This window comes from Danio rerio, chromosome 24 (assembly GCF_052040795.2).
Source record: "Danio rerio strain M-AB ecotype USA chromosome 24, GRCz13ab, whole genome shotgun sequence".
Lineage (NCBI taxonomy): Eukaryota > Metazoa > Chordata > Actinopteri > Cypriniformes > Danionidae > Danio > Danio rerio.
Window position 1 is genome coordinate 35,109,869 of NC_141044.1, and position 12,919 is coordinate 35,122,787.

General features: G+C 39.4%; 2 long non-coding RNA genes across 2 annotated transcripts in view; both read left to right on the forward strand.

Moving 5' to 3' along the window:
* The window catches only part of LOC147838080 (uncharacterized), a 982,747-nt gene that overhangs the window by 722,313 nt on the left and 247,515 nt on the right, over positions 1-12,919 (forward strand). The gene's annotated exons all lie outside the window — the stretch shown is intronic.
* LOC141380746 (uncharacterized) overlaps positions 1-12,919 on the forward strand; it is a 113,760-nt gene that overhangs the window by 98,546 nt on the left and 2,295 nt on the right. The gene's annotated exons all lie outside the window — the stretch shown is intronic.

Here is a 12,919-nt window from a genome sequence, read left to right on the forward strand (position 1 = left end):
GCCAAAGCTAGCAGATTACTATGGTACAAATACAGCACTACAACATACAAAAGAGAGAGATCGACTTATTATGTTGGCTTGAGATGAAGAGCACGGGCCCTTTTTACACGCATGTTGTGATGCGTTAAACCATTATCAGTATCTTAAATCCTTGAAAGTTTTTAATATTTAGATTTCTTTTTAAACGTATGAACATTTATGTGTATTTCTGTATGTATTACATCATCGTTGCTTCAAATTACAAAAAACAAATGACCGCTTGTGCGAGACGTTTATAATGCAGCGTCTATGAGGCAGACAGTAAATCGGACGTTATACTCTCCTCTAGCTGTCATCATCAGTCTCACACATTTTTTTTTTTTCCTTTTTCTGAATGTCTTTATAACATCATCGTGGAGTTTTTATTTTATTATTTGAGCAAACAAGATTATAAAAAATGACTTGTTTTATTCTCCTATTCACTGTGCTATAAGTTTTCAACTGATGATTTCTGCTACTGAAAAACCCGGAAATGTGAAGAGCGTCTATTATGATGACTTTGCATTATTTAGATTTTTTTTGCATCACTTATAATATCTAAATATCTAACATGTTAGCTATAAAAGCAATAAAATGCAATGTGTGTGTATATAGATTTAAAATATATGTATATTCTATAGATGCTAACTGCATTTCTGTAGTTGTACTCTGCTCAGTAACAGTTTAATCAAATCTTATCTAAATCGTTCATTTTCCTTCAGCTTAGACCCTTTATGTTTCAGGGATTGCCACAGCGGAATGAACCGCCAAGTTGTCCACCATATGTTTTACACAGCGATTATTATCATAATAATACACAGCTTTCAGCTGCAACCTAGTACTGGGAAACCCCCACCACCCCCCACCTATAGCACATGTCTTTGGACTGTGGGGGAAACCGGAGCACAAACTCAGAAATGCCAACCAGCCGGGACTCGAACCAGCGACTTTCTTACTGTGAGTTGACTGAGCCACTGTGTCACCCTCTTATCTAAATAGTATTATAAAAAAATGTACAAAATATAATTAACAGTCATATTATTTAAACAGTATAATTCTAAAGTTAAACAAATGTACAGGATATATTTTGATTAATGTTCACATTCTCGTTCTCGCTGTAATATTATATATAATGATAAAATGTAGATGATGGAAGTGTTTGACAAAAAATAGCTTGATCAAAAACATAACATCTGTCATCGCTACATAAATCATTCAGTACATGTATAATATTAGCATGCCGACATTCCTTTACTCGTGTCCTTGCAGATGGACTTACAGAAAGGCATGATGGAGGAAATGAAGAACATTAAGCGTGCTTTTCATGAAAGCCCATAATAATCTTAATCAAATCTTAATGAGTGAAGCTGGCAGTTCAGTCAGTCACTGCTGTCCCTTCTGCACCACACACACACACACACACACACACACACACACACACACTGAGCAAAACATGCATAAAAACATTCACAGTTTACATCTGAAAGCAGAGAGCATATTTTTGAATGACTAATCAATGCTCTTCATTTCAGGAGCTTTTCTTTTCTGATCATCCTTTTATACATTCAGAAGTAGCCTATTTATTTGGAAGCAATCCATACTTCCCTGCTGAAAAAACAACTTAAATCAGCTTAAGCTGGTTGGCTGGTTTTAGCTGGTTGACCAGCCTGGTTTTAGAGGGGTTTTGCCCAATTCCAGGATGGTTTCCAGCTATTTCCAGCCTGGTCTTAGCAGATCAAGCTGGAAAATGACCAGCTTGACCAGCCCTGTGTGTCACAACGCATGAGCAACGCGTGAGCAGCGCAGCTATTTTTTTTTCGGCATGCATGGTTTTCCCAGTGATGGGTTGCAGCTGGAAGGGCATCTGCTGTGTAAAAATGCCTTGTTGATGCCAGAGGTCAGAGGAGAATGGCCAGACTGATTCAAGCTGATAGAAAGACAACTCAAATAACTCAAATAATCACTTGTCACAACTGAGATATGCAGAAGAGCATCTTTAAATGCACAACACGTCCAACCTTGAGGCAGATGGGCTACAGCAGCACAAGACCACAACTGGTGCCACTCCTGAAGAACATAAAACTGAGGCTACAATTCAGTCTCACCAAAATTGGGCAATAGAAGACTGGAAAAATGTTGCCTGGTGTGATGAGTCTCGATTTCTGCTGCAACATTCTGATGGTAGGGTCAGAATTTGGCATTACCAAAATAAAAGCCTGGATCCATCCTGCCTTGAATCAACGGTTCAGGCTGGTGGTGGTGGTGTAATGGTGTGGGGGATATTTTCTTGGCACACTTTCGGCCCATTAGTACCAATTGAGCATTTGTCAACGCCACATCCTTCCTGAGTATTGTTGCTGACCATGTCCATCGCTTTATGACCACAGTGTACCCATCTTCTGATGGCTACTTTTAGCAGAATAACGTGCCATGTTGAAGCGCAAATCAGCTCAGACTGGTTTCTTGAACATGACAATGAGTTCACTGTACTCAAATGGCCTCCACAATCACCAGAGCTCAATTCAATAGAGCATCTTTGGGATGTGGTGAAACAGGAGATTGGCATCATGGATTTGCAGCCGACTAATCTGCTGCAACTGCTTGATGCTATCATGTCAATATAGACCAAAATGTCTGAGGAATATTTCCAGTACTCTGTTGAATCTATGCCATAAACGATTAAGGCAGTTTAGAAAGGGGTCCAAATCGGTATTAGTAAAGTGTACCTAATAAAGTGTCCGGTGAGTGTATATTTTAATTGTTTGGATGAGCTGAAAATAGAAGGAAAGTGATCACTACATTGTTTATAGTTGCAAAACCTATTTGTTTACTACCGGGACATACATACACCGAGAGCAGAGCAGCACGTCAGCATCAATCAGGAGCGGTGTATGAGTATGTTTTTTTCTGTGCACATGCTCAGTTTGCCTTTTAGATAAACTACATTGCTTTCATCAGCATTGGTTCGGTTGTACAAAGAATAACGATTTTATTCTGGAATAACCATTCTTAATAAATAAATACACTTGCAAATAAGGCAAATCATATGTCAAAGCATTTACTGGGGACTGGCGATTTTTACTGGGGCACATTGCCCAGTAAATGAGGTCTAGCAATGCCCCTACTTAGTGCAATAATTAGGGAGTCATCCGTTTTAAGTGCTGTATCAATCATAATTCTACCATGCACTAAAATGTTTGCATCAGGGCACATTAATGCTCGCTATGTGCCCTTAACGGTAGTTCAGAAGCGAAAAAAATTATGAACTGAAACAAATCAGGGCAGCACAGTGTTTAGCATTGTCGCCTCACAGCAAAAAGGTAGCTGGTTTGAGTCAGTTGGCATTACAGTGTGGAGTTTGCATGTTCTTTCGGTGTTGGCGTAGGTTTCCTCCGGGTGCTCCGGTTTCCCCCACAGTCCAAAGACATGTGGTACAGGTGAATTGAATAAGCTAAATAGGCTGTAGTGTATGTGTATGAATGAGTGTGTATGGATGTTACACAGTGATGGGCTGCAGCTTGAAGGGCATCCGCTGTGTAAAACATATGCTGGATAAGTTGGCGGTTCATTCCGCTGTGGCAACCCCTGATTAATAAAGGGACTATGCTGAAAAGAAAATGAATGAATGTTTCTTGAACAGATCGTCATATTAACGATTTCTGAAGGATCATGTGACACTAGTATTGATGCTGAAAATTCAGCTCTGCATACAGGAATTAATTATATTCTATAAAATATTAATAGCTGCGTACCAAATAGTGGCGCAGTAGGTAGTGCTGCCGCCTCACAGCAAGAAGGGTGCTGGGTCGCTGGTTCGAACCTCGGCTCAGTTGGCGTTTCTGTGTGGAGTTTGCATGTTCTCCCTGCCTTTGCGTGGGTTTCCTCCGGGTGCTCCGGTTTCCCCCACAGTCCAAAGACATGCAGTACAGGTAAATTGGGTAAGCTAAATTGTCCGTAGTGTGTGAATGTGTGTGTGGATGTTTCCCGGAGATGGGTTGCGGCTGGAAGGGCATCTGCTGCGTAGAAAATTGCTGGATAGGTTGGCGGTTCATTCCGCTGTGGCGACCCCAGATTAATGGAGGGACTAAGCCAACAAGAAAGTGAATGAATGGATTAATAGCTGGACTCGAAGGTTGCAGGTTCAATTCTTAGTTTTGGCAGGGATTTTAGGTGTGGAGAGGATTCCCAGTTTAATTCTAATATGTTCAATTCATTCTGTTCCAGTCTTTCCTGCTCTATTTTGAGTTGCTTGTATATTTATTCTATGTTCCAGGTCTTGTCTGTTCTAATCTACTCCATTTAGTGAAATTCTGCTCTACTCTGCACATTCAATTTACTCCGCTTGTTTTCTGCTCTCTTCTTTCCGAATCATGTTCTTTTGTTGAATTATAGTTTGCTCAATTCTTTTCTCTCCCGCAGTTCTATTCGACTCTCATCTGTTCTAATCCACCCAGCATGCCTGGTTCTCATTGTAATTTGTTCCGTTTTACTCTCTCCGAGATGAATCCTAAACGTTTTGTTAGTGTCGTCTTGCGATGTTCTCCTCTGATGAATCTCGGAGGCTCTGTTTCTCTCTCTCTCTGCTGTTTTTCAGCCTCAGGCCTGCAGCCACGCTCTGATTGCTTTTATTGGCAGCGCTTCAAGACTCCAATGTCGGCTTCCTGGTGGCTTTCATAATGAAGATGGTTCTGCACATAAATGATAGTGGAGCAATTTCCTTTTCATTTAATCGGGAGGAAAGCAAAGTGCCTTCATAAGTGTATCATTCTGTGTCAGATTGACCAGCACTTGTATATTCATCACGACATCCCCCTTTTGAGGTTAAAACAGAGCAAGGGCTGTTTAATCTAGAATAGAGCGGCTTGAGGACACACTTGAGAGTGAAATATTTCACTTCAGAAAGAAAGAAATCCACATTCAGATGTTAAAAAAACTATAAAAATGTGTTGTATATCGAACAGTTAAAATGACGGTTCACCGAAAAATGAAAGTGCTGTCATTATTTTCTCATTATTTAAAATTGGTCATTTGTAGAGCATCTATTGACATTTACTTTCTGCTTGACATCTTCAAAGGCAACTTGACAACAATATAAATAATCAAGGCAAGATCAGAGCAGAAAAAGTATATAAAAAGTCCTTGCTAATTTGTTCTATAGGATAAAATACAATAAGATATGTGTGTGTATATATATATATACATTATTAGTTAGTACCAAAGCCAAAACTAAAACTAATGTAACCAACTAACTGAAGATCAAAACCTAGTTATTCAAGTTCAAAACTTAGAAAAAAATTACATTAAATTTATATATATATGTATATATGTAGCACACCGATCCTACTGTTCCCAGCCTGGTCTGAGCTGCAATCAGTATTTCTTTGCATGGGAGTTGGTTGCTCTAACAAGGAGTCTAAAGACTATAGCCTCTAGTGTCTGTCACTAGAGCACCTTTTGAGGTCAGAGGAGTGAGGTTTACCTGCACAGCACTCACTTCACTTCACACTCACACCCCTAAACCTCACTCCCATCCCATGACGAGCCCCCATGTGTAACCCACCAGTCCTACTGTACCAAACTCGCACTGACCTGGGTTCAATCTGGCTATTCTTTACATGGAAGTCTGTTGCTCTTACAAGGAGGCTAAAGACCATGGCCTCTAGTGTCTGTTGCTAATGCACTATTTGAGGTCAGAGGAGTGAGGTTTACCTGCATAGCACTTTGATAGATGGCCTCCGTTACACTCACCCCCCCTAAACCTCACAACCCATCCCGGACGAGCCCCCGTGGGTAATCCGATAAAATGCATGGGAGTCAGTTGCTTTAACAAGGAGGCAAGTTATTGTACAACAATGGTTTGTTCTGTAGACTATCGAAAAAAATAGCTTAAACGGGCTAATAATTTTGTCCTTAAAATGTTCTTAAAAAAATGAAAATTGCTTTTATTCTAGCTGAAATAAAACAAATAAGACTTTCTCCAGAAGAAAAAATATTATCAGACATACTGTGAAAATTTACTTGCTCTGTTAAACATAATTTGGAAAATATAAAAAAATGAAAAAAAAAATAATCAAAGGGGGGCTAATAATTCTGACTTCAACTGTATATATTAGAAAGGAATAGTGGTTATAAAGATTTTTATATACAAAAAAAGATAGATTAGAAAGTGATAATGTTAGAGGACTAGAGCATTTTAAATAAAGAGAGTAAAATAGATAGAAAATGTTTAGTAATAAGAGATGGTATTAGAAGCCCAAAGCAATCTTTTAAAATATTGGGATCGAAAAAAGGCATAAAAACTAAAAACTCAGCTGATGGATAAAACTATGGAAGCAACCAAAATCTAGAAAAGAGCAATGATATCTCAGTGCTATGATGCAAAGATTTTTATAGAATTGAACAAAACGGAATACATGAATAAAAGAAAATTATGTTTTTAAGATCACCTACTACGATTAACTATTTTTGACTGTTATATCATCAAACTGTACAAAAGGAACAACAAGCAGTGCAACCGATCTTTACACATGCACAGTGGAAACTATTTTGATATTTTAATAGTGAAAATTATGCAATCAGTGAGAGGAGGAAGAGTTGTTCAGGTCTGCTGAGGGGAGTAGATAATCATAGGCAATCGATGGCTGCGAGAAAGGGAAGGTCTGAAAAAAGTGAGAGAATTTATTCAGGATCCACAATGGAGAATCACAGAATCAAAAAAAAAAAAAAAAAAGCAAAACACTTCTGTGGGTGAAGGTGCCAGAGGTCAGAGGAGAATGGCCAGACTGATTCGAGCTGAAAGAAAGGCAACAGTAACTCAAATAATCACTTGTCACAACCAAGGTATGCAGAAGAACATCTCTGAACGCACAACACGTCCAACCTTAAGGCTGATGGGTTAAAGCACCATTAATACCAATTGAGCATTGTGTCAACGCAACAGCCTTCCTGAGTATTGTTGCTGACCATGTCCATCCCTTTATGACCACAGTGTACTCATCTTCTAATGGCTACTTCCAGCAGTATAACGCACCATGTCGAAGCGCAAATCAGCTCAGACTGGTTTCTTGAACATGACAATGAGTTCACTGTACTCAAATGGCCTCCACAGTCATCAGAGTTACTGTTACTCAATTACTCAGAGTTACTCAATTCAATACCTTGTTAAATCTATGCCACGAAGGATTAAGGCAGTTATGAAAGCCAAAAGAGGGTCCAACCCGGTACTGGTATGGTGTACCTACCTGGCCGGTGAGTGTATATTTTAATTGTTTGGATGAACAGAAAATAGAGGGAAAGTGTTCACTACATTGTTTTTAGTTGCAAAAGCTATTTTTTTATCCTCATATCATTTCAAACGGCAAAAAAAGATATTTTGAAGAATGTTTATGCTGCCCAATTTCATGTTAAATGGTAAACTGTCGAGCCAAATTGCAGCTTTAAAGTAATAAGTCATACAAATTTGAAACATATTTATAATAATAATATGATCTAGTATCATTCATACATCATAATTACTGTAATTTTTTTATTTATAACAATGTCAGTAATTTGAGTTTGGGGTCATTAAATGCTGTATTTTTGTTGGAGAAACATTTAACTCTCACCAAGTCAGTTTATTAAGAAATTAAACAACTAATTGTGATGTAAATTAATTATTTATTGGCAAAGTAAATATTCAGATCTTTGCCGTTTAGAAAGTTCAGAATATAAGCATTTAATTGGAGTAGTTTGCAACATTTTGTTTACTGTTACTTTTGACCAAAGTAATGCATTTTTGCTCATTAAAAGAGTTTGCACTGTTTGTTTCATTATTAATCCTCTAAAAATTTTTGATATTTTTTAATGTCCTTTATGTACTTGCATTAATAACCAAGAGATGTATTCACTGCATCTGTTATGCAATAGAACCGTCACTCCTGCTCCTCATAAGAGCCGCTGAGAATGATGCCACCATGAAAGTATTAAGAAGTAAATGAGGCAGAGTGTTTTATTGATGAGCTCATGCTGGCCACACGCTCACAAACCGCATCGCTTTACTCTCCCCTGCAATTAACACGGCTGTTTTGATGAACGACATCAGCATGAATTAGATGTAAGTTTGTGGGGCCATTACAGTTTGGGTTGAGAACCTGAGTCTCAGTGTAATAGGCAGACAATTCCTGCTTGTTTGTTGATCATTAATGGTAATTAAGACTAATCTCACTGCATCTTTCAAACTTAGTGGAAAGCACATTTGTTGCCATGGCGACTGTGACAATCTCAACATGCCAAGAGATGGGCCTCTCTTTGAACTGGAATCATTTTTTGAGACATTTTTAGTTAACAATTGATAGCAACACCCTAACAACTGCCAAGCAACCACCCAGAGTACCAACGCATATACTCACCAACCCCCATGTTGCTCTGGCAACCTCTCAACAACCACCAAAAATATGCAAGAAACCACCCAAAGTACCCTAGCAACCACCTAGAACACTCTAGACACTGCAATGGAACTGCCTGGCAGCAACCTGCCCCCCAAAACACCTTAGCAACCACCTAGTAACCACCTAAAACTGTGTGTAAACCTCTCAAAACACACCTTAATAACTGCCTAGCCACCCTAGCAACTGCCTAAGAAGTACCGTCCTAGGATACCTTAGTAACCACATAGCAAATGCTTATCAACCACCCAGAGTACCCTGGCAACCACAAAGTACACCCCAGTTGCATGGGAACAGTCTGGCAGCATTCTAAAACATATTCCCTGCTGAAAAATCCAGCTTAAACCAGCCTAGGCAGGTTGGCTGGTTTTAGCTGGTCGACCAGGCTGGTTTTAGAGGGGTTTTGGCCACTTCCAGGCTGGTTTCCAGCCATTTCCAGCCTGGTCTTAGCTGGTCAGGCTGGGAGATGACCAGCTAAAACCAGCTTAACCAGCCTAGCCAAGCTGGGAGTCCAGCCAAAACCAGCTATATCCAGCTTAAACCAGGCTGGTTTAAGCTGGATATAGCTGGTTTTGGCTGGACTCCCAGCTTGGCTAGGAAACCAGCCTGGAAATGGCCAAAAACCCCACTAAAACTAGGCTGGTCAACCAGCTAAAAACCAGCCAACTAGCCTAGGTTGGTTTAAGCTGGATTTTTCAGCAGGGTAGCAACTACCAAGTAGTAATAACCTAAAGGAAACACTGCCTAAACCTCTTGAATCACCTTAACAACCACCTAGCTACCAAACAGGACACACCATATAACTGAAAACCACACAAAACACCTTAGTAACTGAATAACAAGTACTGTCAAGTAGTCGTTGGTTAGAACACCCTACCAACTGCATAGCAACTGTTTAGTAACAACCTAAAGCACCCTAGCAACCTTCTAGAACCATCTAGAACACTCTTGTAAGTGCACAGCAAATGTTTAGCAACTACCAAGAGCAACTACATAACAGCCACTTAGAATATGCTATTAACCATGTAGCAACTGCTTGGAAACCATAGAGACGACCCTATAGCAACCCGATAGAATATCAAAAACCGGATAGTAACTGTTCATGAGCCACCTAGCAACCTCTTAGTACACCCTAGAAAATGCAACTGTCTGGCAGCAACCTAGCTGCCCTTACAAAAATGTCCTGTGGTAATCCTGTGGTATTTCAGCAGTACAACATAAATTTACCACACAAAAAATGAGCAAAGCTAAATATGACAGGATTACTACAGCACTTTCTGCAGTACAATATCACAAGAATTTACCATTAGATGAAGTATGTGGTTTTTCTTTCATGCCTGCCAAAAGAAACTTAGCAACCACCTAGTAACAACCTAAAACACCCTAAAACAGTGTAAACCTCTCAAAACACACCTTAATAAGTGCCTAGCCATCCTATAACTGCATAAGAAGTACCATCCTAGGATACGTCAGTAACCACATGGGCAAAGTCTTATCAACTACCCAGAGTACCCTAGCAACCACAAAGAACACCCCAGAAACTGCATAGCAACTGACTGGCAGCCCCCCTGTAACATCCTGAAACACCTTAGCAACTAAGTAATAACAACCTAAAGGACCCACTGCCTAAACCTCTCAAATCACCTTAACAACCACCTAGCTACCTAACAGGACACACCATTTACCTAAAAACCTCACATAACACCATAGCAACTGTTAGCTGTCTAGCAACAACCTAAAGCACCCTAGCAACCTTCTGAACCATCTAGAACACCCTATGTGCACAGCAAATGTTTAGCAACTACAGAACAGCTACATAGAATACGCTAGTAACCTTGTAGCAACTGCTTGGGAACCATAGAGAGGACCCTACAGCAACCCCATAGAATACCAGAAACTGGATTGGAACTGTTCATAAGCTACATAGAAACCTCTTAGTACATAACAATACGCTTATTTCAAGCAGCCGCCATTTTAAAGAACGAAAGCGGGCAGCGGTGGGAAGAAACCCGGAAGTAAACATTGCAGCAACATGCTGTGGACTACAAACCTACAGCTGTTGCTGCAATTTCAAAGTGCAGATATGCTGTAAACATCACTTTAATATCTTTCAGTTTAGTTTAATTTAAACAATTAAAGGGCAATTTAGGCATCAAACAACATCATAATCTTTTTAAGGGTAATAAACTTCAGCATCCTCCTAGGCTTCAGTTCATGACACCAGGTAAACACCGCAGGGATATAAGTTTCCCTGCTTCAGCCTATGCAAACCTGGGAGCAATAAAAATGCAGTCCTCTGTAGCACACCCTCGTGTTGTCTGTAATAGTGTTGTCCTCGTACTGAAGTTTTAAAAATGTCCATTTCCCGCTAACATTTAAGCGCTGTTGAGCGCGTTCATAAACAGCGCTGATTTGCCATAGTACTCACCAGTGCTCAACAGAAATGACTGTGATTGGCCGTGAAGAAAATCAGTTAACTGCTCTTCACCAAGTGGAAACAGACGCACGGACAGGGGAGCGTTTTAAAGCCACGAAGATCAGTCTAGTCATCAGCGGATCATCGCTCCTCTGTGTTTGCACTCGGTAAACACTGGTGAAGTGCAGTGAACTAATGACCACTTCCGATCATAGTCATTTCTGTTGAGCACTGGTGAATACTGTGGATAATCCAATTTTTAAGATGGCACTCAACAGAGCTCAAATGTTAGCGGGAATGTTACATTACTCAAATGTTACATTTTTTTTATTTTTTATTGCAGTTCTGAAATTCAGTATCGTGACAGGTCTAATATAGTGAAAGAATCAGTTTATTAACTTGAGTCTAATAAATGGCATTTAAAACGTGTGTTTGGGAAAGAAACGTTGGCTAGCTAGTGCCATTTCCCTTAACTTCTGATATCCCTTTTTTCACTATTTATTCATAACGGACCTTTCAATCACTTGGAACGCGGTGATATAATAAATATAAATGTGTCACATTCTCTTGCTGATAAGATATACCTATGCAGCCAGGTACACAACGTTATGTTAACTCCAGGTGATACATCCGGGATTCTTCCCACTGCAGCTTCAATTTAGCTTTTAAAATGGTGGTTGCATGTAATAAGTCTATAGCCTAAACGCCCAGTTACAATACCTAGCAACCTTCCAGAACACCTGAGCAACTTCCTGTCAAACACACAGCACACCCCAGCAACAGCATAGCAACTTGAGTATATTTCATGTTTATCTGCTTGTCTTTCTTTTTTCATCCACAATGTTGCACACCAAGTTTCTCAGGCTTTCTCAGATTTTTTCATCAAAGTTTGACCACAAATCTAGTTGACAGTATGTGTTTAGCACTTTAGTTGATTTATAAAAAGGACAGTTCACCCAAAAATGAATATTGTTTTTACCCACCTTCAAGTGGTTTTAAACCTTTATGAGTTTGTTTATTCTGTTGAACACAAAAGAGGTTATTTTTTTTAAGAAACCTGTAACCATTGACTTCCATAGTAGATGTATGTCAATAGTTACAGGTTTCCAATTCTTGATGAAGAAGGGATTAAATTTGTTCTGTTACTGTATGTTAATAACACACTGCCGGCTGATCTGTTCTCTGACACGTCTAAACATCTCTGAGTTCAAGATTGACAGCAGCGCCATCTGCTGGCTAGCTTGTTTAATGACAGTGTGGGAGTGATGATAAATTAAAACAGCTGAGGACAAAGGCGGGAATGTTATAGAAGGCCACAAGTACGACAAATCCTAAAAATGAACGTAAAATTAAGTAAATGTAGCCAATGCTATTTAACAGTTGTACAATATTTCTACAGAAATCGTTTGCAGTTTAAGTTCCGTGTGTTTCCCCCCCCTTTTAATTTTTTAAATGCGGTACCTTCTGCTTCAACAGTTTGTTGAAATTTCAGGTAAAACAAAATTCATTCATTTGTTCATTCATTCGTTTTCTTTTCGACCTAGTCCATTTATTATTCCAGGGTGGCCACAGTGGAATGAACCGCCAACTTATCCAGCATATGTTTCTACACAGTGGATGCCCTTCCAGCCGCAACCAATCTCTGGGGAACATCCATACACACTCATTCACATACACATACACTAAGGACAATTTAGCTTACCCAATTCACCTGCCACCAGCCGAGGCTCAAACCACCAACCTTCTTGCTGTGAGGCGACAGCAATACCTACTGCGCCGCCGTAAAACTAACTTATTCTTTTAATTGACATTTTTAGTCATTTGAAACGATATATGATCTGATATGGTCGTGTAAATTATAAGCTCTCTAATTGTACATATTTACAGTGGGTTGACAACCTATTTCAATGCTTTTTATGCCACAAAAACATTTTGACTTGTTTGTTTTTCCCCATTGTGCGGGCATTTTCACCTGTAGGCTAATGAAAATACACTGTAAAAGAATTCTTGCTGCCTTAAATTTATGAGTTGAATCAAATGAATTTTCATTACATTCAAAACT